The sequence below is a fragment of the Antechinus flavipes genome, chromosome 1, assembly GCF_016432865.1.
Source record: "Antechinus flavipes isolate AdamAnt ecotype Samford, QLD, Australia chromosome 1, AdamAnt_v2, whole genome shotgun sequence".
In the NCBI taxonomy this organism is placed as follows: Eukaryota; Metazoa; Chordata; class Mammalia; order Dasyuromorphia; family Dasyuridae; genus Antechinus; species Antechinus flavipes.
In genome coordinates, this window is record NC_067398.1 from 245,833,228 (window position 1) to 245,860,004 (window position 26,777).

A 26,777-nucleotide genomic window follows, 5' to 3' on the forward strand; every position below is an offset into this window, starting at 1 on the left:
TGGTGGGAGTCCGAGATTGCTTCTCCGGGTGCTTGTGTTTCTTTGCCTTGGGAAAAAAAAAATAAAGTGCGGGCGAGGGGGGGGGTGGTGGAGAGGAAGAGAGAGAGAGAGAGAGAGAGAGAGAGAGAGAGAGAGAGAGAGAGAGAGAGAGAGAGAGAGAGAGAGAGAGAGAGAGGCAAAGGTTGGAGCTGGATGGGAGAACATTAAAGCCTCGCTGAGCTGTAGCCGCACTCACTCAGGATCAGATAGCAAGAAAACCAATAGGCGGGGAGGTTGGGGGGGGGCGGGGGGACCTCGCACTGAGACACCGAGAGAGCGAGCGAGAGGAGCGCAGAGGGGCCAGGTCGCTGCCAATAGCACGAGTCAGGGAGGGATCCAGGCGTCCAACCCCGGCAGAGCGAACCGGGTCCACCCAAGAAACCCGTACTCTGAAACTCTGTCCAGGATGGGTGCTCAGTGCATCAGGAGAAGCCCCCTAAAGGGTGAAGGCTCTTAAGGGAGACGGGAGGCTCGGGGCCAGCTCTCCTCGCTTCTGGATTAGCTAGGGTTTGGTGGGTGACTTTTTTTAACCCACAGAATCCAAACATTGATTTATTTAAATCAACCTCTCCACCCCAAACTGGTCACCTATATTATATATATATATTTGGCTGGGGTTAGGGAGAGAAGAGGAGGCAGGAGGACGCCCCTGATTGGGGTGGGGGTGGGTGGGGGGCTGGCTCTGCTCTTCAGCATGGAGAGATTGGATTCGCACCTGAGCCGGAGATGCAGCCCCAGTCCCGGCCCCAGCGGCAGCGGAGACAGCGGCAGCGGCAGCCGCGGGCGTGTTCCGGGGAAGAGGAGCGACTGGCTGGATTCCCCGAGCAGCTAACTGGAGGGAGCGCCGGCGTCAGGAGACCGGGCTCCACGGGGGCTCCGGCCGCGGCGAGGTAAGGAGCAGTGGCGGGCCTGACCCCCTCCTAGATCGGCCGCAGTGGGGGGGCTGCAAGGGGCGGGGCCGGGGGGGGGGTCACTGAAACATAGACCCAGAAACAAACCACAGACACAGAGACATCTGCCCAACCCCACTGAACCCGGGACGAGGCCGGTTGCCCTCACTCGTCGGCCTCCTTCCAGGGACTGCCAAGCGTGATTTAGCTCATGAAGTCTCTGCTTTAAAAGCTCTTATTGGCGGGTGGGTGGGAGGAATAAGGAATTCGTGCAACAACTAAGCTACACCCCCCCCCCTCCCCGTTCCCTAGTCGCCTCTACCCCCCAGCTCAACCCAATAGCTTCAGCCTGATCCCAGGGCTCTGACGTTGGGGGTGTTGGCTCCCTTAAGATCCCTAAAAATAATCCTCCCCAGCCTAGAATAGGGACGAGGTTGTGCAGGGAACATGGGTGGTGGTGGTGGCGTGGGTTTTTTTTTTTTTTAATTTTTTTTTTTTGGTGAGTGATCTGGAGATATGCTGACTGGTGCTTTTCTATTTTGCCTCGATTTCTATGTTTGTCACTGATCTTCAGCGCCTCTTTGCCTCTTTTTTCCCTGCAAGTTTTATATTGTAACCTTCGTTCTGGGCTCTGGTGGGAAACTTTGTAATTTTTCAATTGTGTGTCTCTTCCCCGCACCCACTCCTATCCTCCCTTCCCTGTCGGAGGTTTGGGGAGATGTGATGGTGGTGGTGGTGGTGAGGTGTGTATGTGTGTGTGTGTGTGTGTGTGTGTGTGTGTGTGTGTGTGTTTCAGATTGCAATACAACCTGCCTGCTTTCCCCCCCAAACCAAACCATATACTTAACCCTAGATCTGCCTCGGTTCTGCCCCCTCTCCTCTCAAAGACCTTCCAGAGAGGGCCCATTCTTTCATGACAACCTGAGTGACTTGAAACGCCTAGCTTCTTGTCAGTTGAACACACACAAACTCAGCTGTATCACTTGAATAGTATCATCTCATACTAAGTTCTGATGTAGTAAAAAAAAAAATCTTAATTTTTTTTTCCCTCTGCCTCTAATCAACATCCTGACAACTCCTCTGGTGAATTGTATTTTTTTTTTTTAAGAAGTCAGCCTTAATTACGGAGCAAACAGTATTTGGAAAGAGAATTGGAGAGTATTTTTCATCCACTTCGTTTCAGTAGAAACACTATCCACTGTCTTAGTCTTAGCTAAATTCACAGGCTTCTTAGTCTCTATTATGAGTCTGCTTATGAGAATGTTAAAGTTGGCAGGAAGACTTGATACAATCCAGTGAAATTCCATCATTTACAGAGGAGGAAACTGAGCCTAGAGAGTGGAAACTACGTTTCCAGTTTGATTTTTCTTTTGGAGAAAGGAAGGGAAATGACTTGTAATTTCATTGCTAACAGATAATTCCACAATGAAAATTTTTACCAATGTAGAATAGCCTTTGCTCTGCAACTTGTCTTAATAGAGTTGCTTGGAATAATGAGAGATTAAGTGATCTGATGAAAGTCATATAATCAATATGTCTCAGGGCAGGATTTGAACCCAGCTTTTCTCGATGCCAAGGTCTACTGTTTACTCTTTATATCATATTGCTAGTTAGTTTATACAGGATGAGACCAAAAACTAAAGCATTTTTTCGTGGGAGGGAGGGTATTATTCCCTAGATAGTGTTAGTTCCTCACAGCAACAAATATAGAATCATAGACTATTAGAAATGGAAGGAAGGAAAACAGGGAATTTTAGAGCTTTGACAAACCTGAGAGATCATCGAAACCTTACATGTTTCAGAGAGGACCAAGGCTGGAGAGGTTAAGTAACTAGCTGAGGGTAGCACAGATGATCAAGAGGAGATCCCAGGGCTCCTGGTGCCCCGTTTCCAGCAATTTTCCCATTATACCACAATCCCTCTCACATAAATATGGGCAGCTGCTGGGGTAGACTTAGAGCTAAGAGCCTCTTTCCCCAGCCCCATCTCCCTACAAACTACCCAGCAACCTTCCCAATAAGCAGCAATCCAGATGGGGTAGAAGAAAAGAAAATTACTCGGAGGCTAACATGTTTATCTCATTTCCCCTTGCCCATGCTGTTTTTTAGAGCCTTCTCTATGATTAAGGTCATACACGAATATACACATAGAAGACCCAAAAGTGTTTTTCAGTAGAGAAGGATGGGGATGGGGAAGAGAGAGAAAGGGAGGTGAAGAACTGTCTTCTGCTCTTCCTTCTCGCCTCCCATCCCTCCCCCACCTCTTCACTAAGGTGAATCTTGGGTTAGCTGCTACTGCCTGCCTCTTAATCTTCTGAAAGAGAATTCACCCACACCGAGTGGAAATCGGCCTCAGCCTCCTGCAAGGGGAGAGCATGCAAACGATTTGTGCATCTTGCCTCCTACAGAGGCAAACAGAGCGGTGCCTTGCCCGGCTTCAGCCTCCGCCTCTTCAAAAAGGAGTCATTCCTCAGAACATGAACTATCACTTTCAGACCCTCCTCTTCCCTTCCCGTCTTCCACCCCATCCCACCCCATCCCACCCCCTCTTGCCAGAATAGGCAAGATTAACCTGAATCCCTCTCTCCAGCCTTCCTTCATTTACCTAAGTGAACATGATGGGCAACTGATCACCGTTACATTGCCACTGACGTGTCTACTCCAATAAGTACCGCGGCTGTATATGGATGCACTGACTTGAATTTCAGTCTCAGGGCGGGCTGTGGCCTCTCCGGACAGGTTGGGAAACTGAAGGCCAGTCTGTGGGTTACTTTTCTAAGCAATTGATGGAGGCAGAAAGCGGGGTGGGGGACTGAGGTTTCACACTTAGAAACGTTAGTGCTTTCTGTTTTCTATTAAGAAAAGTTGCCGGAGCTTCCTCCCTTCCCACAAGGATATTTGAGGGTAGAGGCAGTCCCTCATTCCCCTTCTCTCCTAGGGAAATCATCCCAAGTCCCACCTTGTTCACATACTAAAAGTTTATTCCAGGATCCTTGAAGTTAGTCAGAAAAATGGTGTGTGTGTGTGTGTGTGTGTGTGTGTGTGTGTGTGTGTGTGTGTGTGCTGGGTGGGGGGTGGCAGTATTCTGTCCTCCCAGGCTTGGGGTGAGTGTAAGGGAAGAGCCTGGTGTTGGGGTGCTTGAGGAGAGGAAGGAGAAGGTATTATCTGGAGTGTACTAAGTAGTGGCTCAGGGCTTAGTTCTGGGGGTAGGAGAACACAGGAGGCTGTGCCAGGGAAGAAAAATGGTTCTTGGGGGTGATGGGGAGCATACGAGTAGGAAGCATACTCCTATGCTCTCCATCACTCCATCACCTCTTTCTGGAAGAGGAGATAGAATAGGTCCACAGCTGGAAGAGGAAGTATAGAGTAGATGATCCAAAGGGGATTGTTTTACAAACCCTTATAAGCACCTATTCAGTATTAGGAGCCTAGAGATCTACAAAATTTAAATAAGACATGGGGGCTGTCTTTATCTGTCCCCTACCTGGCTACTGGTTCCCCAATCCCTCTTCTCCATATCCTGCATCAGAGGCCCTGAGCAGAAATCTGTTTATACAATGCTGCAGGAATCTTCTGAGATAAACTGGTCAGGAGAAGTGAGAATGGGTATGTCAGACTCTTCTACAGGAGTCTCTTACTGGCCTTCTCTGTCTCTATTACCTGTGGCAATGAGTGCCAACTGTTGGGGTTAGGAGTCCTTGGCGAATTATGACTCACTTGGGATGGGAATGAAGGGCTTTCTCAGCTCAGGAAGAATGAGACAGGGAGCCTTACTTTTCTGTGCACATAGTAGGGACTGAACAACACTGTAAGAGTTCAATATAAATGTAATAATTTCACCTTTTTGGTTTTACATCAGAATAGAAGTGAAACTCTTAAGAACTCTACAAAGATTTGGGAATGAAGCACCTTAAGTTCTCCCAAATCCGCTTGTACATTAGGAAATATTTTTCTTTTTTTCTTCAATAGTATTTTGTTTTTCTGAATACATACAGTTTTCAACTCCCCCCCCCCCCCGAGGCAACTGGGGTTAAGTGACTTGCCCAGGGTCACACAGCAAGGAAGTGTTAAGTGTCTGGGGTCAAATTTGATCTCAGGTCCTCCTGACTTCAGGGTTGATGCTCTATTCATTGCGCCACCTAGTTGCCACAACATTCTTTTTATGACTTTTGTGTTCCAAAATTTTTTCTCCCTCCCTCACCTCCCCTCTCCTAAGAAAGCAAGCAATCTGATATAGGTTATATATGTGCAATTCTTTTAAATGTATTTCCATATTTGTTATTGTGCAAGAAAAATCAGACCAAAATGGGGGGGGGGGAACCATGAGAAAGAAAAAGAAAACAAACAAAAAAGATGAAATTACTATGCTTTGATGCATATTCAGTCTCCATAATTCTCTCTCTGGATGGCATTTTCTATCCCAAGTATCTTGGAATTGTCTTGGATCACCACAAGAAATCCCAAAGCTGTTCTCAGATGTGCACTGTATGTGATTACCAGATAAGATGGGATTGGACACATCATTCTTCCCAGCTTGCCTGATCTGGGCACTATTCACGGGTCAGGTATCTCCTACTCTCCTTTTGCCATCATGAAGCAATGATATAGCAAATGAGACTCACAATGAGAAATTGGGGAACACTTGAAGGGATTGGCCCGGTTTCTAAAGCATCTTTGTCCCTGCCCTGAGAGCTCTGGTCCCTTAACTCTCTCTGGGTATATCGGTCTTTTCTCTACTGAGTACTTGGGGCAGGAGCCTGTTCAGTCCCTCTTGAGTGGGGACTAGGTTTTCAGATCTAAAAGTCTTATCCTGATCCCCACCTACCCCAAAGTTCCATTCTATGGAAAATCTAAAACCAAAAGACAACTTAAGGATCATGGGATCATAGCTCTTAGAGCTGAAAGGAACCCCAAGTCTTTCATTTTCCCATTTTACAGATGAGGAAACTGAGGCTCAGGGAAATGAAATGGCTTGCTCATGCCTACTCAGATACCAAATGTCAGAGTTGGGATTTGGGCCCTCATCTTGTAACCCCAGTCTTTTCCCAACAGTGTCACACCACCTACATGCCTCATTTAATAGAAAGGCCCCAAAAGTAAAAAAAACAAAACAAAACCAAAAAAAACCCTGAGTACCAAGAAGTGAATCTGGGTCTTTGGATTTCAAGTCCAGTGTCCTTGTAGCATCTATAATTCTAATTTGTCCTTGGAGAGGAGGGCAGAAGGTCTAGGGGGGAGAGAGAGTGAATATAGTTACCAATTATAGGGGAGAGGGAAGGGTAAAAGGCAGAAAATCCAATTACTCTCCTGGAGGGTCTGTCTCTGGAGAATCCTGGGGATTCCTCATATTTTTGAACTGTATGGACTAGACTGGCTATCTCTATTGGAGGCAGAATAAGGTGATAGTTCTGAAACTGTACTGGAATAATTATAATAATACATTGCATTTACAGAGCAATTTGTACTTTAAAAATTGCATTGACGTCTTTTCTTCTCAATGATTATGGGAATTGAGTCAAAGGTTGGGAGCTGCCCTGCCAGAGCTGGTGCCAGGGGATACTAGCACAACTGTAAATGTTGGTCAGCTAACAGTGGAGGACAGTAGCAGGTTGATGACTTTGAATGTGGAGCCTCTGAATTATCCACCCCTAGGCATCACCATCACCATTTCAGTTAAGGTTGGGTTCCTGGAGATTGATGGCTAACTTTCCTTCTCCCCCCTTGCCCCACACTCTGGGGCAAGGTTCCAAAGAACTATTTGATAGTTTTGAGCACATCATGTCCTGGAAACACTTCTGTTTCCTTTTCCCAAGAAGGACAAGCCAGAACTTTTCAGGGATGGCAGAAAGTTAAGGTGAGATAGGGAGAAGAGAGGGAGTGAGAAGCAGCCAGTGGCGTGAGGATACATTATCTATTGGTCATTCATCCCTCCTAACCAACTCTGCCATCTTTGTCACTGATGGAAACTTGTTCTCTCTTTCACATACATCTTCTTTTCCCTCTTTCTCCTCTTCACTCTTATCTCTCATTCCCTTTTCCTTTCCTTTCTTTAAAAACAGTTTAATTTTTCATTATTCTGAACTTGAACTTGTGATTAACAAAAACAAACACTTCCATGTGCAAAAGAACCTCAAAAGAGGATCTTATATGAAACTGTAAATCTCTCTTTTTAATAGAACAAATTCAATATGCTCTTTTCACAACTGATGTGATTATTTGTGTCTCCCTCTGAATTTCCTTTGCATAGCTTCTTGTGCATGCTCCAGTGACCCGCTTTTCTCTTTTTCTTTCTACTTTTCTTTCATCATTATTGCTAGTTCTTTATCTATTCCAAAATTCACCTGCCCAATTATAAATGAGCCCTCCCTTGTGGCAAATAAGCTGTCAAACAAAAGTGGCTATGTCCAAATATATAAGTTTTATTCTGTAACAGGAATCCATGGCTTTTCTATGAAGATGACTCCCTTTTTCTTTTTTTATTGTCTTTTTCTTTTACCTAGGCTTTTCTCCATCTCCCAGTACTTTACTTATATGACTCTGAGAGAATGAAATTTCCTTTTTTTGAAATTCTATGATGTCACAGTGACACTCAATTAGAGGTCCTAGATTTCCTCAGCAGTGTTCCAGGACCCACCCCTTCCCAGCATTCACAGCCCTCAGTCCTGCCTGCCTTGTGACGATGGTGATGGTTTTGGGGGTAGGGGTGGAGCTGGAGGGGAAAGGACATCCATGGGCCAATATGCATCTGGCCAGCAGCAGAAGGGAAGCCTGAGGGAAGAAGGTGTATCACGCCAGAGGCAGCGAGCTGGTTCTGATCTGAGAAGAATGGAGAAACAACCAAGAGTTAGGCTTCTTTTGCCAGCTACATCTGGTGCCTGGCCCTGGCCTGGGCTCAGGCCAGGTGACTCATTAGGAATGATCAGAGTCGGAGTGCCTGGCACTCACCTACCCCCCTCCTCCCTTTCTCTCTCCCCCTCCCCCTTCTTTCTCCCTCACCTCCTCTCTCTCCCTCACCCCCCCTCTCTCCTCTCTCTTTCAGTCTCTCTTCTCTCTCTGTCTCTCTCTCCTCTCTCTTTCTCTTCTCTCTCTCTCTCTCTCTCTCTCTCTCTCTCTCTCTCTCTCTCTCTCTCTCTCTCTCTCTCTCTCTCTCTCTCTTTCCCCAATGGCAACCTCAGTGGCTAAGGCTCAGGGAGACTGACTGGGCTGGAGGAGTGCCATCTAGTCTTGATTGCCAGAGGCATGTTAGGGAAAAGAGGATATTTGTGAACAGTGGGAGACATTTTTCATTGTGTGAACCCTTGGAGGCTGTGCAGAGGGCATGGTTACTGTGTACTTGACCATGGGCCAAGTCCTTGTGTATAGTGCATTCATTGAGCACCTTCTGTGTGTTCAGCATGGTGCTAACTAGGCATCATGAGAAACACCAAAGAAATATGATATTGCCTCCAAAGAGCTTATAATCTGAATGGGGAACTGTACTCACACAAGCCAGATAACTAGGGAGAAAAAGATGATTTTCAATCAAATGCTCAATTCTAGTATTAATGATCAATGCCAGAAGATTCAGAGAAAAGGAATATTTATGACTGCAGTATTCAGAAAAGGTTTCACAGAGAAGAATGGGGAGTTCACTAAAAAGAGTACTAGATTTGGAATGGGGGAGACCTGGATTAAAGTCAAGTCAATAAGCATTTATCAAGCACCTACTATGTATCAAACACTGTGCAAAGTGCTGTTTGAATCTCAGCTGTTGCTTTAGCTCTCTGGGGCCTCAAGTTTCCTCCTCTGTAAAGTGAAAAGTTTGAAATAGATGATCTCCAAGGTTGTCTTCATTTCTAATTCCTATGATTTTTGGAGGTGGGAATTGAGGAATCTTAAAGGATGGGTGGGATTCAGATAAGCAAACAAGAGTGTGATGGTCATTTCAGGTGGGCACAGGACTGGAGATAGATACCAAATAGCCTGGCCTGACTAGAGTGGAAGCATATATTCATCAGTGGGTCAGATTGGAGAAGGGAAAATGATGCTAGATTTTAGAAACCCATGAATGCCAAATTGAGTTCTTATTTGGTCAGACCATACATAAGGAAATGATATTTTAAGTAGACAAATAACTTGCCAAAGGTGTGCAAGATAGATTGGTGAAGGAAAGAGGTGAAAATGGAGACAGAAAGACCAAGACCAATAGACAATTGTTACAGTTATGCAAACATGAGAGGATAGTAATAATTCATATTTATAAACCATTTTATAACTTACAAAGTTCTTTCCTCTGAGATCTTATATTCATTTTACAAATGTGGAAACTGAGTAGTGGGTGACTTGTCCAAGGTCTCACAACCACAGACTATTGTCATGGCATTCCGTTTCCTTTGAATAGCCTCATCTCCCATATCTGGAATGTTCTCCCTCCTTACTTGTGCCTCAGAATCCCTAATTTCTTAAAACCTTAAGCAAAGGACCATTTTCCACAAGAGATCTTATTCCCTTAGATGCTAATGCCTCTTTTTCTGAAATTTGTTGTCGTCCAATCATTCAGTTGCATCCAATTTAAATTTGTACATCCTTTGAATCTACATTTACACAAACATACATATGTATGTATTCATGTTATTTCCTCAAATAAATGTAAATTTCTTGAGAGCAAAGATTTTTTTTCTTGTTTTTTTTTTTTCCTTCTTTTTATCCCCATTGTCTATTATTATGCCTGGCAACTACTAGATACTTAATAAATCTTGGTTTACTAATTTTAGAGCTGATACTTATACTGATGTCCTCCAATCAGTCTTTGGCCAAAGCCCATTTGGTCATTGTTTAGGTCTTGATTGACTCATTTTGAATGTAAATAGCAATAATTTCTGCTTTGACCAGAAACCGTGAGGGTCTTCCCCTCCCAGATTCATTCATTCATTTATGTATTTAGGTTTTTTTTTTTTTGTTCTAGGTGAAAAAGGAAATTCTTTGCTTTAATTATTACCTAGCCTTCATCTCTAAATGGGTGCAGCCTGAGTCAAACTGAGGCCTGTTGAAGACCTAATCTTAAAAAGCCCAAGGTCTCTCATTTCATCCAGGGCCATCTACAATCCTCCAGAATTATATTTGACCACTGGACCCAGATGGCTCCAAAGGGGAAAGGGAGACAAGTAATCTTGCCTAGCCCTCTCTCACTTAAATCCAATTCACTTGCATATAATGGCATCACTTTTTTGATATCATGGTCTTTTTTGAGAAGGATGGACAAACAACAATTTGCTTGAGAGTGAGAAGGAACAGAAAGGGAAATTTTTGGAGCTGAGAAATCACGAATACATGCATGAATACATGGTTTTGAACCTAGAGTGTTGCCATTAAAAAAATTGGGAAAGTTGGGACTATATTTTAAGGATGATGACAGATTGAATCTTATCTGGGACCTGTTGAATTTGAGGTGAACTCAGAACTACAGCTGAAAGTTATAAACAGCTGAAAGCACTGCATCAAAACAGGGAGAACAGATAAATACAAAAGAGACAGACTAGAGTGACACAACTGCCTTTAAGAGTGCCTTTAAGGATTATCCAGAGAAGAATGAGTTTCAAATCTTTTGAGTAGTGTGAGATCATACAGATTTAGAACTAGATGGGTTTTTTATTAAGTTCTTTTATCTCAATCTATTTTAGTTTATTTTTGAAGTATAGAGTAATTTTGGGGTGATTTTTTTGGCAATACTAGGGAAAAGGGTATTTTATTTTTCAATTGAAAATTCACTGTCCAAAGTTACTAATGACCTCTTAATCACTAAATCTAATTCACTTCATTTTATAAATGAGGAAACAAAACTAGAATCTTAATTGACTTAAGAATCCAAGGTCCCCCAAACATCAAGTGACAGCCACAAAATTTGAACCCGGGTCCTGTAATTCCAAATCCAACGTTTTCGTTTTTATCATTTTACCTCAGGAATGTTCTTTGTGGCGTGATGGACAGCTAGGTGGCACCATAGTGCCCAGATCACCAGACTTGGAATCAGGAAGACTGTTCTTCCTGAGTTCAAATATGGCCTCAAAAACTTTCTAGCTGTGTGATCCTGGACAAGTCACTTACTCCCACTAAACTACTCCAATATGTTTGCCAAGAAAACCCCAGATGCAGTCAAGAAGAGTCAGATGTAATTCAAAATGACTTAACAAAATAGCATGTATAAAGAAATCATCCTTTTTTCATTAGAAGGACTAGTGGAACCTTTCTGCAATATATGACAACTTTTTAAAAAATTTTATTTTGACACCATTAACCATTGCCATTATAGACACTGGCTCCTCCCTTGGCTTTTATGATACTGCTCCTAAAAATTCTCCTAGCTGACCCTTTTTCTTTAGTCTCCTCAAAAGTTCAGTGAAGTCAAGGAGTTCTTAACCACTTTTGCATCATGGATTCTTTTGGTAGTTTAGTGAAATCAAGTCTATGGACCCTTTCTCAGAAGAATGTTTTTGATGAATAAAATAAATGCATAGGGTTACAAATGAATGCAATTCTATTGAAATACAGTTATATATAGTATAATACATGTATAAAATGTGTACGTGTATAATTTTATGCATAATATATGTGTAATAATATACATGCATATATTTTGATAACAATTTTCAATCAAGTTCATGGATTATAACTTAAGAAATGCTGGATTGGAAATTGGACCAAATCCAATAAGATGAAATACATAAGATAAATGTAAAATATTACACTTAGGTATCCAACAAAATCAACTTTTCAAGTACAAGATGAGCGCTAAGGCCTGCTTTGTCAGTTTATCTGAAAAGGAGATGTAGGGAGTTTTAGTGGACTTAGTCAGCAGATGAGACAGCCAAAAAAACTAATTTAATCTTGAGCTGTATTAAGAGGCATGGCTTTAAGAAATAAGGAAGTGATAATCTCTCTGTGCTCTGTCCCTGTCAGATGTCATCTGGAATATTTTGTTCGTTTCTGGGTACCATAACCTAAGAGACAGGTTGATTATCAAGAGATTGTATAGAGGAAGGCAACCAGAATAGTGAAGGTTTGAGTCCATCTTGTGTAAGTTCTATATTGGAGATAATTAATTTGGAGATGATCCAAGGAAATTATTATCTTTTAGTATTTTAAGGACTGCCTGTAGAAAAGAAGGTTTAGATTTGTTCTGTTTGACCCTAGAGGGGATGAAAGTTGCAAAGAGCTAAATTTAATTTTTCAGAAGATAAATGAGCTGCATGAAAAGTCATCATTGGTTTCCCCTCTTTGGAGAACTTCCTGCTGAAACTAAATGACCACCTGTTGTTTAGGTTGTAGTGGGAATTCCTTTTGGTTATGAACTTGGACTTGTCAGCCACTGAAGAACCTTCTGCTTCTCCAGTCCTTTGTTTCTGTTTATTCTCCTCCTCTTCCTCCTCCTTTCTAAGTGTGAGTGTCCTCTAAAGATCTCTCCATGAAGCTCTTTTCCTGTCTGCCCATATTCTCATTTTCTCCTATGGTCTTAATTGTCATCTCTGTTAAGATGATTCTAAAATTTATATTTCCAACTCTCTTATTTCCTTGACTTCCAATCCCATATTTCTAACTAACTGCCTATTGGATGTCTCCACCTGGATATCCTGCCAGTACCTCAGATTCAACTTGTCCAAAATAGAACTTGTTATCTCCTACACTAACCATGACCCTTCCTGCCACTATCTTCCTGATCATACCAGATCAAAATCTGACTCACATCCTTTTCCCTCACTTCCCCATATCCAACCAGTTGCCAAATTCTATTGACAGCTCTAACATCTAGCCCCTGCTTTCCATTTGTGAAACTACCCTTTTAGCTTAGTCTCTTATCACTTCTTTTCCTGGTTTGCTATAATCACACCCTATCAATCAACAAATATTTTTTAAGTAGTTATTATATACCAGCACTTGGTTAAGCATTGAGGATGCAAAATAATATCTGTCCTCAAAGAGTTAACATTCCAATAGGAAGGGGAGAAAAGGAAACGTTTATTAAGCACTTCTGTTCTGGGCACTGTGCTAAGTGCTTTACAAATATCTCATTTGATCCTCACAACAACCCTGGGAGGTAGGTGCTATTATTATCCTCATTATGCAGTTGAGGAAATTGAGATAGAGGTTGTATGAATTGCTAATAAGTGTCTAAATCAGGATTTGAATTCAGGTTTTCCTGAACTCTTATCTACCTAGATGTCTTAAATAAAGGAGAGAGGGCACTAAAAGATAGGGAAGAGTCAAAAAAAAAAAAAAAAACAAAAACAGGGGAGGGGGCTGTATTGAAGGCAGTTGTGTGTTGAAGGCAGTTCTTGACATTCAAGAAGTGGAGGGAAGGAAGGAAGTATATTCCAGGTATGGTGATCTATTAAAGGCACAGGGATGGGGGATGGACATTGTATGTACAGCAGCAAGAAAGATTACATGGCTTTTCTGGCCCTCTGCAGTGTCTTTTCTCTTCAATCTAACGTTTCTACAATTGTGAAAACAGTCTTCTCGATCCACAGGTCATTTATGTGCCCCAAACCATTCAATGGCTCCTCTTTGCCTATAGAACAAAATATTGGCATTTAGGGTCCTCCAGGCTACTGTTACACTATTTATCCATGTGCTCTAAATCCCCATCAGATTGACTTCTAGCTGTTCCCCAGTCTCATTTTGCCCTCTCCTGCCTCCTCCATCCATTAGCAAAGGCCATCTGCCATGCCCAGAATAGAAACACTTCTCATCTCAGCTTTTTGAAATTCCTCTCTTCCTCCTAGGAGCTGTTCTATTGCCACCTCCTCTATGAAGTCTTCTCTGATTCCTATAGCTGAAAATACTCCCTTCCTCTTTAAATGTTCTAGAACATCTTTGCTGAATCTCTCTTTTGTCCCTCTTACACAGAACCTTCTATGGTACTTATTTGGGCACGGGTTATAATACCTTTCTTGTAGAATATATACTCCTTGAACTCAGAAGCTGTTATTTTTCATCTTTTCATTACCTGCACTTAGTCCAATGTCTTGTTATTTGGGACTCTGGAGAACTGATAGAAATGTAAAAGTGCAAGCTCTGGAAGTTGGTGAAAAGGGCCAGAAAGATACGAGCTTTGGGTCTCAAAAGGATAAGGAATTAATTTGAAAGCAGAGTGGAAGACACATTGAAAGCTGTCCTCCCAAGCTAATGTGGTAGATGGCCAGGTCGGTGGCCCAGATTTAGATGCTAAATCAGTGGGTGCCATTTAGTTTAGAAACCATCCTTCTCTTTTATATATAATCTGGGACTCCATTTTTCTATCTGTAAAGTGGTAATAACACTCACCCTACTGACCTCATAGGGTAATCATTGGACGGAAAGTACTCTAAAAATGTAAAATATCATTGTTATGAGAGTCCCTGGCTTTGTAATAATGTATTTCTGGCCTCTGTTTAATTTTTCCTTATTTTCTAGTTGTCAATAAAACCCTTTTTTAAAAAAGTAGCTCAGCCTTTATCTAGGGAGCAGAGGGAGGTGATCCACAGTGATGTCAGCTGGGAAGAGCTGAGGTAAAAACAGAAAGACACGAGTAAAGATGGAGTGAGAATCATAGGACCATTGATTTAGGACTGGGAAGGCATCTGAGAGATCATTTTGTCTAGCCTTCCTCATTCATAGCAGAACAAACCAAGAATAAAAAAAAATTAAATGACTTGGCCAAGATCACAAAGGTAGAAAAACCAGGTCCTCTGCCCTACAAGTTCAGATTCTTTCCAAATCTCTATGAGAAGAGGAAAAACATCTTCACAAAGGCTAAGTCTACTCTCTCTATATAAACAACGCTGCTTGGAGGCATGGAGTACTAAGAGAGATCCAGATCTCTGTGTGCTGGGAGGTTGGTCCTAGGAGCTCTTGACAGAAGATTGGATTTTCCAGCATCTTCTCCTAGCCAGTAAGGTGATAAACTGCAGTTTAGGGGTGGGTTACAGTCAGTACCTCCTACAGACAAAAAATCTAGTCAGCTGAACTACAAATCTAAGACTTTTAAGTTGTTGAGAAAGTTAGGAAGAATTTATTGTCTGGAGATTTACTATAGCATTTAAGTCCCACATCCTAGCTCCCCAAAGTATAATGAATACTATTATCTCTAATAATAAAATGTAATCTGGGGAACTAGGTGATTCAGTAGATAGAGCGATGGCCTTGAAGTCAGGAAGATCTGAATTCAAAACCAACTCCAAACACACACTAGCTTCAAATCACTTCACTTTATTTGCCTCAGTTTCCTCATCTGTAAAATGAGCTGCAGAAGAAGATGGCAAATTACTCCAGTATCTTTGCTAAGAAAATACAAAATACGACTATGTAGAGACAGACAAAAACTGAGCTAGAAATCTAAGACTTTAAGTTGTAGAGAAGCTTAGGAAAAATTTACTTCCTGGAAATTTACTATAACATTTAAGTCCCACATCCTAGCCCCCAAAGTCCTAAGTAATACTTCAAGGAGTTCATGGTCTTAATGGGGAAGATAGCATGCAAACTATGTACATATAAAATATATATAGGGCCAATTAGAGATAGTTTCAGAAGGAAGACACTAGCATTGGAGGAGGCTTCTTAGAGAAAGGGGGATTTTAATTGAAACTTGAAAGATCCATCATATTCTGAATCTCTTCTCTCTCTCTCTCTGATTCCTCTCTGACTCTGTCTCCGAGTTTCTCCCCTCTCTTTGTCTCTCTGGGGCTCTTCTTTCTATCTGTGTCTGTTTCTTTGGAGATGAGTTGGGAGAGAGTTCTAGGCACAGGGAAATGGAGTATTGTGTTCGAGGAACAGCAGAGAGGCAGTGACTCTTTGTAAAAATTGTATAAGGTTTAAGAAGACTTGAACAGATAGAAGGGGGTCAGATTTTAAAAGTCAAACAGAGGATTTTACATTTATTCTTGGAGGTAATAGGGAGCCATTGGAATTTATTGAGTGGGGATGATGGAATGACACGGTCAGACTTGGATTTTAATAGACATTATCAGGCTTATAAAACATTGCTCCCCTTCAGTCTATATTTCAGCAAACTGTCCTATTTTCATTTCTTACAGATTACTGTAATTTGCACATAAAAGCCATTCTTAGCTTATCTATTTTAAAGTCATGGTATTTGATTCTTCTTGATCTCATTTGGGGTTTTCTTGACAAAAACACTGGGAAAAGTTTGCCATTTCCTTCTCTAGCCATTTTACAGATGAGGAAACTGAAACAAACAGGGTTAAATGACTTGCCCAGGCCCACACAAATGTCTGAGGTTGGATTTAAATTCAATTCTTCCTGATTTAAGGCCTAGCACTTTATTTGGCTGCCCTTACAATTAATGAAAGGAAAAAATTCTTAAAGGAAAATACATGTATAGGGCACTGTGTCTGCTCCTGAGGAGACACAAAGTCTTGATGAGATGGGGTCCCTGCACTCTTGAAGCTTATATTTTAACAGGAGAATTAGAGCCATACTTCATCCTAGTTGAGTCTGTCTCACTCTCTAGCTCCAAACTTCCTCAGCTCTCTTCAAGCATCCCACCACAATTCCTCCTCCTAGCTTCTTAGCTTTCTTGTACCTTAAGAGGCATGTTAGGAGTGCAGCTCCTCAAACAGGACACTTCATTTCCAGGCATCTTGCCTTTGCCCTGGCTGTCCCTCGTGCCTAGAAAGCTTTCTCTCCTCATCTCTCTTACTTTCTCCGGCTTCCTTTAAAACCCAGCTCAGTTCTCACTTACTACACAAGACCTTTGTGATCTCCCCTTCAGGCCCACCTCAAAGCTGCTAATGCTTTTTAGATCTCAGTTACCCTATATGTTTTGTCTGCCCTTAATTCTTTACATTTATCCCCTCGTTAGATTGTAACTCCTTGAAGGTAGGGACTTCTTTTTTCTTGCTTTGTATCCTCCATTTAACACAGTGTCAAACACATAGTAGGAACTTACTGTGCTTAAGATATAGTGGAAACTTAACATGCCTAACACACAGTAGGAGCTTAACCTACCTACTATATAATAGGAACTTAACATATAACTTAACATCTAACACATAGTAGGAATTTAACATACTTACTACATAATAGGAATAACCTGTTTAACACATAATAGGAATTTAATATACCATATAATAGGAACAAACTAACATATGCAGGAACTTAACAGGCTTACCATATAATAGGAATTTAACATGCCTAACACATAGTAGGAACTTAGCATATCCAACACATAGTAGGAACTTAACACATGCCTAACACTTAGCACAAGAAGAACTTAAGAAATGCTTATTAAATGACTAATTTTTTAAAGGAGGTTATACTTTGAACTACTTCTCGATAATAGCTAACATTTATATAAAACGTTTAAGATTTGAAAAGCCTTTTCATTCATTATCTGACCCCCATGAGCAATCTTGGGAGGTAAGTATTATTTTTTCCCCGTTTTATAGAAAAGAAAGCAGAAGCAGAAAGAAAAGGCCCTGTCTAATTTGCCCAGGGTTACACAACTAGTGGATGCCTGCAGTAGGATTCAAAGCCAAATCTTGCTGCCTAACCAACAGTGCAACAGTCTAGCTACTATGTTACCTGTTCTAGTCTCCTCATTCTTGGTGAAATATGTGCTCTGGACTGACCAGCAGAGCTAAATCTAATGTCAAGGACTGGTGGAAAGAAGATTATGCCTTACCCTAAAGAAAAACTCTTGAATACTTTGAATAATTTTGAATGATTCTAATATTAGAAGCAACTAATTTAATTAAATAGTGAGCTCTCCATCACTGACAGTTTGCAAGTAGAGGCTGGATAACCAACTACTGGACCAGAAAGCTAGAGAAAACAACTCTTGTACTTATTGAGAAGTTTCCTTCTCATGGAAAAAAATTTTTTTAAAGAACAAGTACTTTATCAACATATCATATATGCAGGAGAGACAGCAAATTGTAGGAGAAAGATGATCAGTTTGGGGGTCAGATGGTGTGAGTTCAAATCTCAACTTTTTATCTGTGTGACCACTGGCAAATCACATCCTCTCTGGGGCTCCATTTCCTCCTCTGTAAACATAACCAATTGGAGTTCCTTTTCAGTCATTCCTAACTGATTCTATGTGATTCCATGGGTTTTTTTCCTTTCCCATTTTTGGTCTATTTTTCCTTGATTCTTTATCATATGTTTAATTTTTATTGCATCATGATGTGAAAAGGATGACTACGGGTTTTCTTGGCAAAGATAATGGAATAATTCGCCATTTCTTTCTCCATTGTGTCCCCATTTTACAGATGAGGAACAGGGGCAAGCAGGGATTGTCTTGCCCAGGATCACACTAGTAAATGTCTGAGGCTGTATTTGAACTCAGATCTTCCTAACTCTATGCCTGATGCTCTATCCACTGTACCACCCAGCCTCCAATTGGACTATATAGTCTTTAAAGACCCATTTCAACTCTAAATCTATATTTTCTTAGGTCCCTTCTAATCCAAAGTCTATGATCCCATGAGTCTTGATTCTATTCCCTTTCTTAGCCTCCTTCTCATCTGTAAAATGGAATTCACAGCATCTGTCCTGCCTGTCTCAGAGGGCTGTTCTCAGAATCACTATGGTTAAAATGCAAGGCATTATTTTTTTTTATTGAGAGAAGACTCTTGGCTGGAAGAGTGGGAGAAGATGCCTGTGTGTATGATACATGGGGACTGAAGAAGGTGGGAGGTCGGGGGAGAGGGGGAAACTCAGGGTCTTAGCTGGTGCAAGAGAGCCATACAGAGTAGTGTGGGCTGAGAGGTGTAGGGAGAGGCCATAGACACACCCTGTCACCTGCTTTTCTTTTTCTGGACTGGGACAGAACTGAGCCTTCCTGCTCTCCTTTGTGGGAGGAGTACAGTTCTCCAAGCACATTTTTAAAAAAAATAATTAAATCAAACAGCTGGCCTTGTGGGTGGTGGGAGGAGGCTGCCTTCTGAACCTCTTGACTTGAGGTTGCTTGGTTCACAGCCAGAATGGCTGGCCAGACTTCAACAGGCCCTAGATTATGGGAAATCATAGAAATCATGGAATGCGGGCTAGAAAACAGGCCTTAAATTCAGTCCAACTCCCTCAATTTAGAAGGGGAATTTGAATTCTGGGGGAAGTGACTTATACAAGGTCACACAATGAGCCAGTGATAGGACCCATACTAAAATTCCACACTCTCTGCATAAATTTGATGTAGAGTTCAGATCGAGGAAGTTTGATACTCAAGCTTGGACCTGCCTGGTGCCTCTCATTTGAGAAGAACAAGATCCAGATTTAGCCTTCTTTCCCATACATACTCCCTCTGCTCTTCTATATCTCCCCTTCCATTCACTTCTCACCCCCAACTTTCATATTTTTCTATCTTTCTATCTTTGCCTATGCTTTTTGCTTTCACCTGGGATACCTTCCCATCTCTTCTCCAAATTCTATCTATCCTTCAAGGATAGATATCCAGCTCAAGGGCTACCTCTTCCATGAAGTCGTCCCAGTCCATGAACAGCTGAAATGAGTTTTCTTTGCTCTGTACTCCCACAACACTTGTCTGGATCACATGGTTTATTCCTTGTGCTGTGGTTGGTTTACAGATAATCTCTCTTCCTGTAAACTATAAACTCCACAATAGAATGTAAACTCTTTGAAAGTAGGGATTATTTCATTCTCTGTAATTATATCTGCCTAGAATATAGTAAGTGCTTAATAAATGCTTATTGATTGAAGGCAGGAGATCTTTTTTTCTCCTCAGATCTAGATCAACTGATTGGTGAATTTAGTGAGGAAAGGGAGAAATAGAGATTTGGCTGCTGGGTTCCACCTAATGTGAATTAAGAACCTGCTGTGTATTGGCCACAGTGCCAGTACAGTATTTGGGGAAACAAAGATAAAAACAAAACTGCTCTTGAGGAGCTTATAATCTCCCCTACTAGCACTCCCTCCCAGATTTTAGATTCATTATCTGCCTACTAGGGCCAGTCTAAGAACTGAAATCTCAGAAGCCTGTATTAAGTAGTCTACCCCAACTCATTTCAGATTTTCTCCTCTCCCTCCTTGATATCCTGTTCTCATCTCCCCTAGGTAGTGCTCCGTACCCAACCTCTCTCCACCTAGCAAACACTTTTTTTAGCTTGCTGTTCTGCTTGAAAGCATTTGACAAACTAATTTAGGATGGTGTTAATGATGGGGGTAAGAAGGACATTTAGTGCTTTAACCCAAAGGAGAGGAGCTCTAATGATGCAGTTTTAGGCACTGTAGAACCTGGGGAGGGAGGAAATAGGAGGGAAAGGTTAGAGGCCTTCCCATTAACCTTCAGCATGATGTAGTAGAAAGAGCAGTATACAAGGAGTCAGAAGACTTGGCTTAGAGTCCCAGATCTGCCAGTATGATAAGAGATTATAGAAAGACTTCATATATAGAAGATGGTTGCTTAAGCTGAACCTTGTGTTTGATTTGGCTTTTTTGTTTTTGGTTATGGTTTTTGTTTGTTGGTTTGAAATGGCTTGTCCAAGGTCCCAGTTTGTGTCTGAGGTTACATTTGAACTCAGGTCCTCATGATTTCTCTGTGTCTTTAAAAGAAGAGAGGGATTCTATAAGAGAGAAGGAAAGTAGAAATACTTTCCAGGAACTGAGAATGGCAGTTTTTCCTTTCCTCTCCTTCTCCAGTGCCTCAAACTACACCTTTGGCACTCCTTCGGGCTACCCCTACCAGTCATTAACATGGCATCATAAATTAGTTTGTTACTGAAGATTTTTTTTGCCCAGAAGAGTGATATGTCTGGGTCTAGTCTTAAGAAAGATTATTCTTGGGCTAATTTGAAAGATGGAGTGGTAGGAGGAAAGTGGAGAGGCTGAAGATTGATGGGAATCAATCAACAATTTTTGATTAGATGCCTGCAGTGTGCCAGGCACTGGGGAACAAGTACAACTTCATATATTGTATATATATTAATATATTCAATATATAAAATTATCTATGTTTACAGGGAGCTTCTATTCTAATATAGCCAGCATAAATATATACAAAGTGGTTAAATAAAAGATAGTTTAGGGAATGTGGGAATTGGGAAGGCTCTGTGCAGGAAGTTCCTAGAATAGCCAGGCAAGTTGTAATTGCAAGGATAATATCAATGGAGAAAAGTGCAGATATTAAAAATTTGGGAAATTGCATAAATTCTCTGTGATCATAGATAAGCCATGTCATGTTAGTGTCTTCTCTTTTCTCATATGTAAAACAGAGAAAATAATGACATCCCCTTCCTTCCTATAGATCATTCTGTAAATCCAAGGAAGCTGGGTCTTTCCCTGCTCTCCTTACCTTGACTCTTTTCTGTGCTGGATGACCTGGAGGGGCTGAAGATTGCCCATCATCTGTAGCTGAATATTTTTTTGGCAAATCTATTTCTGAATAAGCTAGAATACTTCTTTATATGCTAACTGAGAAGACAGTGATGTGGGATAGTTGGAAAGTACAAACCTGTGAGTTAAGATTCTTCACCTGCATCCTGCATCTGCCACTAATACCTTATATGACCTTTTTCTCTTTTCTTCCTCAATATGCTAATCTGTAACAGGATTGGGTTAGAAGAGAGAATTTTGCCAGGAGCTAGGATGTGGTGTGTTGGTAAATGTTTAACAATAAGCTCTCTGCCCTGAATCTCCACCCCCCTCCCCTCCCATCATGTAAAATATAGGATATATTTTTAAGTTGTTTATTAACATTTTTCCATCAACTTTTAAAGTCTAGATAATCCACAAAATTTGTAGCATTTTTTTCTGAGGTACAGATACTCATGTTGAAATTTTAACAATTGGTTGCTGAGAATCACTATGAGCTAGATCTAAGCACACTGCTGGATATATCCTGGCTCTGGCTAGAATGACCCTGGACAAATTATAGGATCATAGATTTAGAGTTTGAAGGGATTTTAGAGGCCATTGAATCTAGAGGGTCTTCATCTTTTTTGCATCATAGACCTCTTTTGTATTCTGATGAAATTTATGGACTTTTCTCAGAATAATGTTTTTAAATAATTGAAGGAAAAATTTCAATTAGAAGCTAGAGGATTTAAAATGCATCCTATATGACTTGGCCAAGGTAACATGAGATTAATAAGTAACAGAGACAGTATTTGAACTCTGACTCAAAATTTATTACTCTTAATTCTAGGAGTCCCAATTTTCTTTTCTTTTGCCTTAATAGCATTTTATTTTTTCCAAATACATGCAAAAATAATTTTCAACACTCACCTTTGCAGAACCTTGCATTCTAAATTTTTCTCTCTCTCTCTCCCCCTCTTCCCTCAAGATATAGGTTAATCATGTACTATTCTTTTAAACAGATTTCCATATTCATTATGCTACATAAGAAAAAAGGAAGAAAACACAAGAAAAAACAAACAACAAAAAAGTGAAATCACTATGCTTTGATCCATATTGTCTCCAAAGTTCTTTTTCTTCAATTTTCTTTTATTTAAAATAGGAATAATAATCCTTGTATTGCTATCTTATAAGGTTAGTTCTGATTTGTAAGTTATAGCAACTACATCTGTGCCATCAATATTACATATCGCTAGAGAAAACTCCATTTACCAATATGTGGAATGACACTTTTAACAACCTGTCATTCTTAGAAAGTTGTTTAAAGTCTTGAAAAATGATCTGACTTATCATGTCATATAGTCTTTAGGTGTCAGAGGTATGATTTGAACTAAGGCTGGCTCTCTGGCCATTACATTCTTTCTCATACATTGATAGATCTATCTCTGAAAAAGCTAGAATTCCCCTTTTTATGTTCCCCTCCAAGAAGACAGTGATAAGATATAATTGTTACATAGAGGCCAGAACTCATATAGCACATCCCTGTGCTTTTAGTATTAAGGAAAGCCTCCTGCCCCATCTAAAATACTTCCCACCTTCTCTTCAGAATCTCTTCAACAGGAAACAGAACCATTCAGTCTTATTAGGGATGTGGTGTAGCTCAAAAGTCCCATTGAGAAAGGCAATACAATGATTGACAGGGTAATAAAAGCTCTTGCTTAGGTAGTGCCTTCAAGTTTAACAAGCACTTCACTCCTCATAATTCCATGAGGACTATCAGTCTTCTTATTTACAAATGAGGAAACTGAAGCTTTAAAAAAAAAAAAAAAACATGGTACCTAGCCGGTAAGCATCAGGGTCAGGACAGCTGCTTCCAGTATACTGATCTGTCATTGGTTATTTCCACAGGTTCTGGGACTGAGATCGGAGGTTTCTTGAAATTAGGGCTAAAAGGGCAGGAGAACAGGGGCTTCCCAGGAATTAGAAAAAAACAAGTAAAGTACTTACTGAGGAGGATCAGGATTCTGCTTTAATTACAGGGGCCTGTGCAGCCACAGTCCAATGGCCCATGCAAGACCAACCTGTGTTTTTCTTAATACTCCTTACAGGGAGCTGGGGTTATCATCCCTGAATAACAGTCAGTCAAGAAACATTTAATATTTCAAGTATTGTGCTAAGCACTGGGCATACAAAGAAATGAAAAAAAGTTCCCTGCTCTCAAGAACCTCATGTTCTAATCTATGTTTATACAAGATACATGAAGGGTAAATGGAAGGTAATCTCAGCTAGAAGAAGAAGCAGGATCAAGAGAGTTCATGGAAGGGAATAAATTCTGAATGGGGTAGGTACTTAAAGATCCTATTCTGTTTGCTGGTTTGAACTGAATCAGGTCAGGTCAGAGCTGGGATGGGATCTCTCCCCTTTTCTCCATCCCCTCCCAACTGTCTCTGGGTGCCTATTGTCTCCTCTGGAGCTGGAGGCCTGGTCCATCCTGTCCTCCTGCTCCTGCTGAGTCTCAAGCTGCTGGTCACATCATCCAGCCAACAAGACTAAGCCAGAGACCTCCCTCTCTGGCCTAAGGAATGCTCCTCTGGTGGGGAATCTGGCAAAGGCGCCTGCAGGGACTTGGCAGGTATGGCCAGGACCTGCAGCTATGGGAATGGCTGGGCAGAAGGGCAGGCAGAACCCCAGGAATAGACATTTTTACACTTTAAAGTACCCAAGGCTATGTATGGTCAGTGCTGAGAGCTTTACCCAGTGGATCCAGCCCTTGAGCTGGGAATAGAGACAGATTTTGGAGAGTCTAAATACAGGGAAGAGACTGGAATGATTCAAAGAATGAATGATAAATGAATGAGTCAATGAATGACAAGACATTTATTAACCACTTATTAATGTACTAAGCATTGTGCGAAGGGTATTTTATACACACACACACACACACACACACACACACATATATATACACATCTATGTATGTACATATGAATGTGTATTGGAGATAGCTAGGTAGCATAGTGGATAGAACACTAGGCCTAGAAAGACTCATCTTTCTGAGTTCAAATTTGGCCTCAGACACTTTCTAGTTGTGTGACCATGGGCAAATCCAGTAACACTATTTGTCACAGTTTCCTTATTTGTAAAATGAATCAGAGAAAAAAAATGGCAAACCATTCCAGTATTTTTGCCAAGAAAACTCCAAGTGGGATCATAAAAAGTTGGACATGACTGAAAATAATCACGCAATAAAACATATATAGGTATGTGTATATATGTATATATTTTCCCCAATTAACAAAATCTTTCTATGCCTCCTACCTTTCCTTCACCATTGAAAAAAAAAAGGAAAACAAAAGCCCTATAACAAATTTGCATGTGCTAAGCATAAAAGCACCAAAGCAAAGATAGTCTCTACCTTCAAGAACATAATTTTATTATAATAATCAATTAATAGTTATAATTAGTAATAATAATTAACAATAGTTTATTGTAATGGGAAGATAACAGTAAAAGAGGAATTCTGTCTCAAGTCTGTTCCCCACTCAATTGCCAAAGTGACTTTCCTTAAATGCAGAACTGACCATGAGGCTACCCAGTTCAATCAACTCCAGAGATTTCTCATTATCTCTAGGGTCATGTGTAAAATCTGTTTAGCTTTTAAAGCCCTGCACAACTTCACCCAAGATAGTCTCCTGGTAATATCATTGGGAAACTATGCTCCTGTCCACACTCTGTGATCTAGCCAAATTGGCCTTCTCTCTGTTCATCCCATGCATAGTTACATATGTCCTTGTGGTCACCCTTCCCCATTGGAATGTAAGCTCGAGAATAGGAATTGTTAGCTCCAGCCCTGGAGTTAGGAGGAACTAGGTTCAAACCCAAACACTTAATAGCTGGGTGAACCTGGACAAATCAGTTAACCCTGATTGACAGACAGACAGACACATATACAGAGACAGAGATGACACACACACACAGAGACATACAGACAGACAGAATTTGAATTCAGGTCCTCTAGTGCCAAAGCTGCTTTCTACTGTATCATCTGCTTTACTGACAAAGAATAGGAAGTAAAAGGAATAGAATTTAATCTATTAAAGGTCATGTGTGGTCTCTTCAGCTCTAAAGTTTCAGTCTTGTCACACTCCTATAAATCTCAGTTTCTTCCTCTGTAAAGCGGGAGATGAAAATAAGACTATCATCTCATTTGATCTCTAAATAATACTGTTACATATATATATATATGCATATATATATATATACATGTGTGTATATATATATTCATATGGATTATTTGTGTCTGAAGTGTGACAGAGCATTTCAAGCTCATATTGGTCTTATCTGCTATAGTCTGACACAATGTAACAATGTAACATTGGTCATCTTCAAAAACAAAGGTTGACAACCAAATGTATGTATGCATGCATGATGTGTAACAGTATTAGGACAGCTAGGTAGCCCAGGGATACAGTGTTGGGTCTGGAATCAGGAAGATAAGTTCAAGTCCAGCCTCAGACACTTAATACCTGTGTGACCCTGGTCAAGTCACTTTATCCTATTTGCCTCAGTTCCCTCATCTGCAAAATGAATTGGAGAAAGAATTGGCAACCACTCTAGTATTACTTCCAGAAAAACTTCATATAGCTTCATGAAGAGTTGGACATGACTGAAATTACTAAATAATAATACAATAGCATTAGAGAATCATATGAGATAATGAATGTAAAAAGGTTTTTAAAAAATTTTAAACCTAATTTACAAGGGTTGTAAGTTAGCATTATATAGAGTATTAAAACGAATCTGAGAAATACTATAATCCAGTATTTGTATTGTTTACATAAAGAACATGAGACATGGATAAAATTGCCCAGTGAGGTAGGGCCAAAGCTAAAACTAGAATTTGTACCTCCAACCCCGTCTTTTTCACGAGTTGCCATGAATTCCTTTATCCTATTGGCAAACTGTGATCCAGAAAAGAACTGAATTCTGGGAATGTGGGCTGAAAGAAGAAGGGATGGAGCTGGTCTGGAGGCAGGCTGCTTGTTAGGGTGGCTAAAGCTGTGGAGAGTGTGAATATATTGGCAGATGAGGGAAATGAGAAGAGAGGGGGGAAAAAAACCTACAGAAACCAGTTCTTAACTACTTTATATTTTCAAGAAAAAGTCAGTATGGTATAATAGAAAACAACAACAATGGATTGAGGGTCAGAAAGATCCCTGCTTTAAGTGTCATTTTACATACTTTGTGACTTTAAGCAATTCCAGGATCTGTATTCAAATCCCACCTTTGACACATAATATGTGTGACCTTGGGCTGGCCACTGAATATGTTTTGAGACTAGTTTCCTCATTCTTTGTACAATGAGGAGATAGGATCTCAGGTCCTTTCAGTCTCTAAATCTATGATCCCATAATCTCTCAAGATTCCTTCTAAGTTCTAATATATTTTATGACTCTATCCCTTTGGACTCAGTGGGTACTTGGGATACTGTGAAACCAACTCTCATTCAGATTTTATAAGGGGTATGGGAGGTTAATCTCTGTCTCAGAAAGAGCCTGCACCC

At 40.8% G+C, this 26,777-nt stretch overlaps 1 protein-coding gene across 3 annotated transcripts in view; it reads left to right on the forward strand.

The window, feature by feature from the left end:
* The first annotated feature begins 229 nt into the window (after positions 1-229).
* The window catches only part of LOC127563301 (ATP-sensitive inward rectifier potassium channel 12), a 133,256-nt gene continuing 106,708 nt past the window's right edge, over positions 230-26,777 (forward strand). For all 3 annotated transcript variants that reach the window (XM_051999671.1, XM_051999679.1, XM_051999662.1), the window contains exon 1: positions 230-929. The gene's annotated coding sequence lies outside the window, so the exon portion shown is untranslated. The remainder of the gene's footprint in view (positions 930-26,777) is intronic.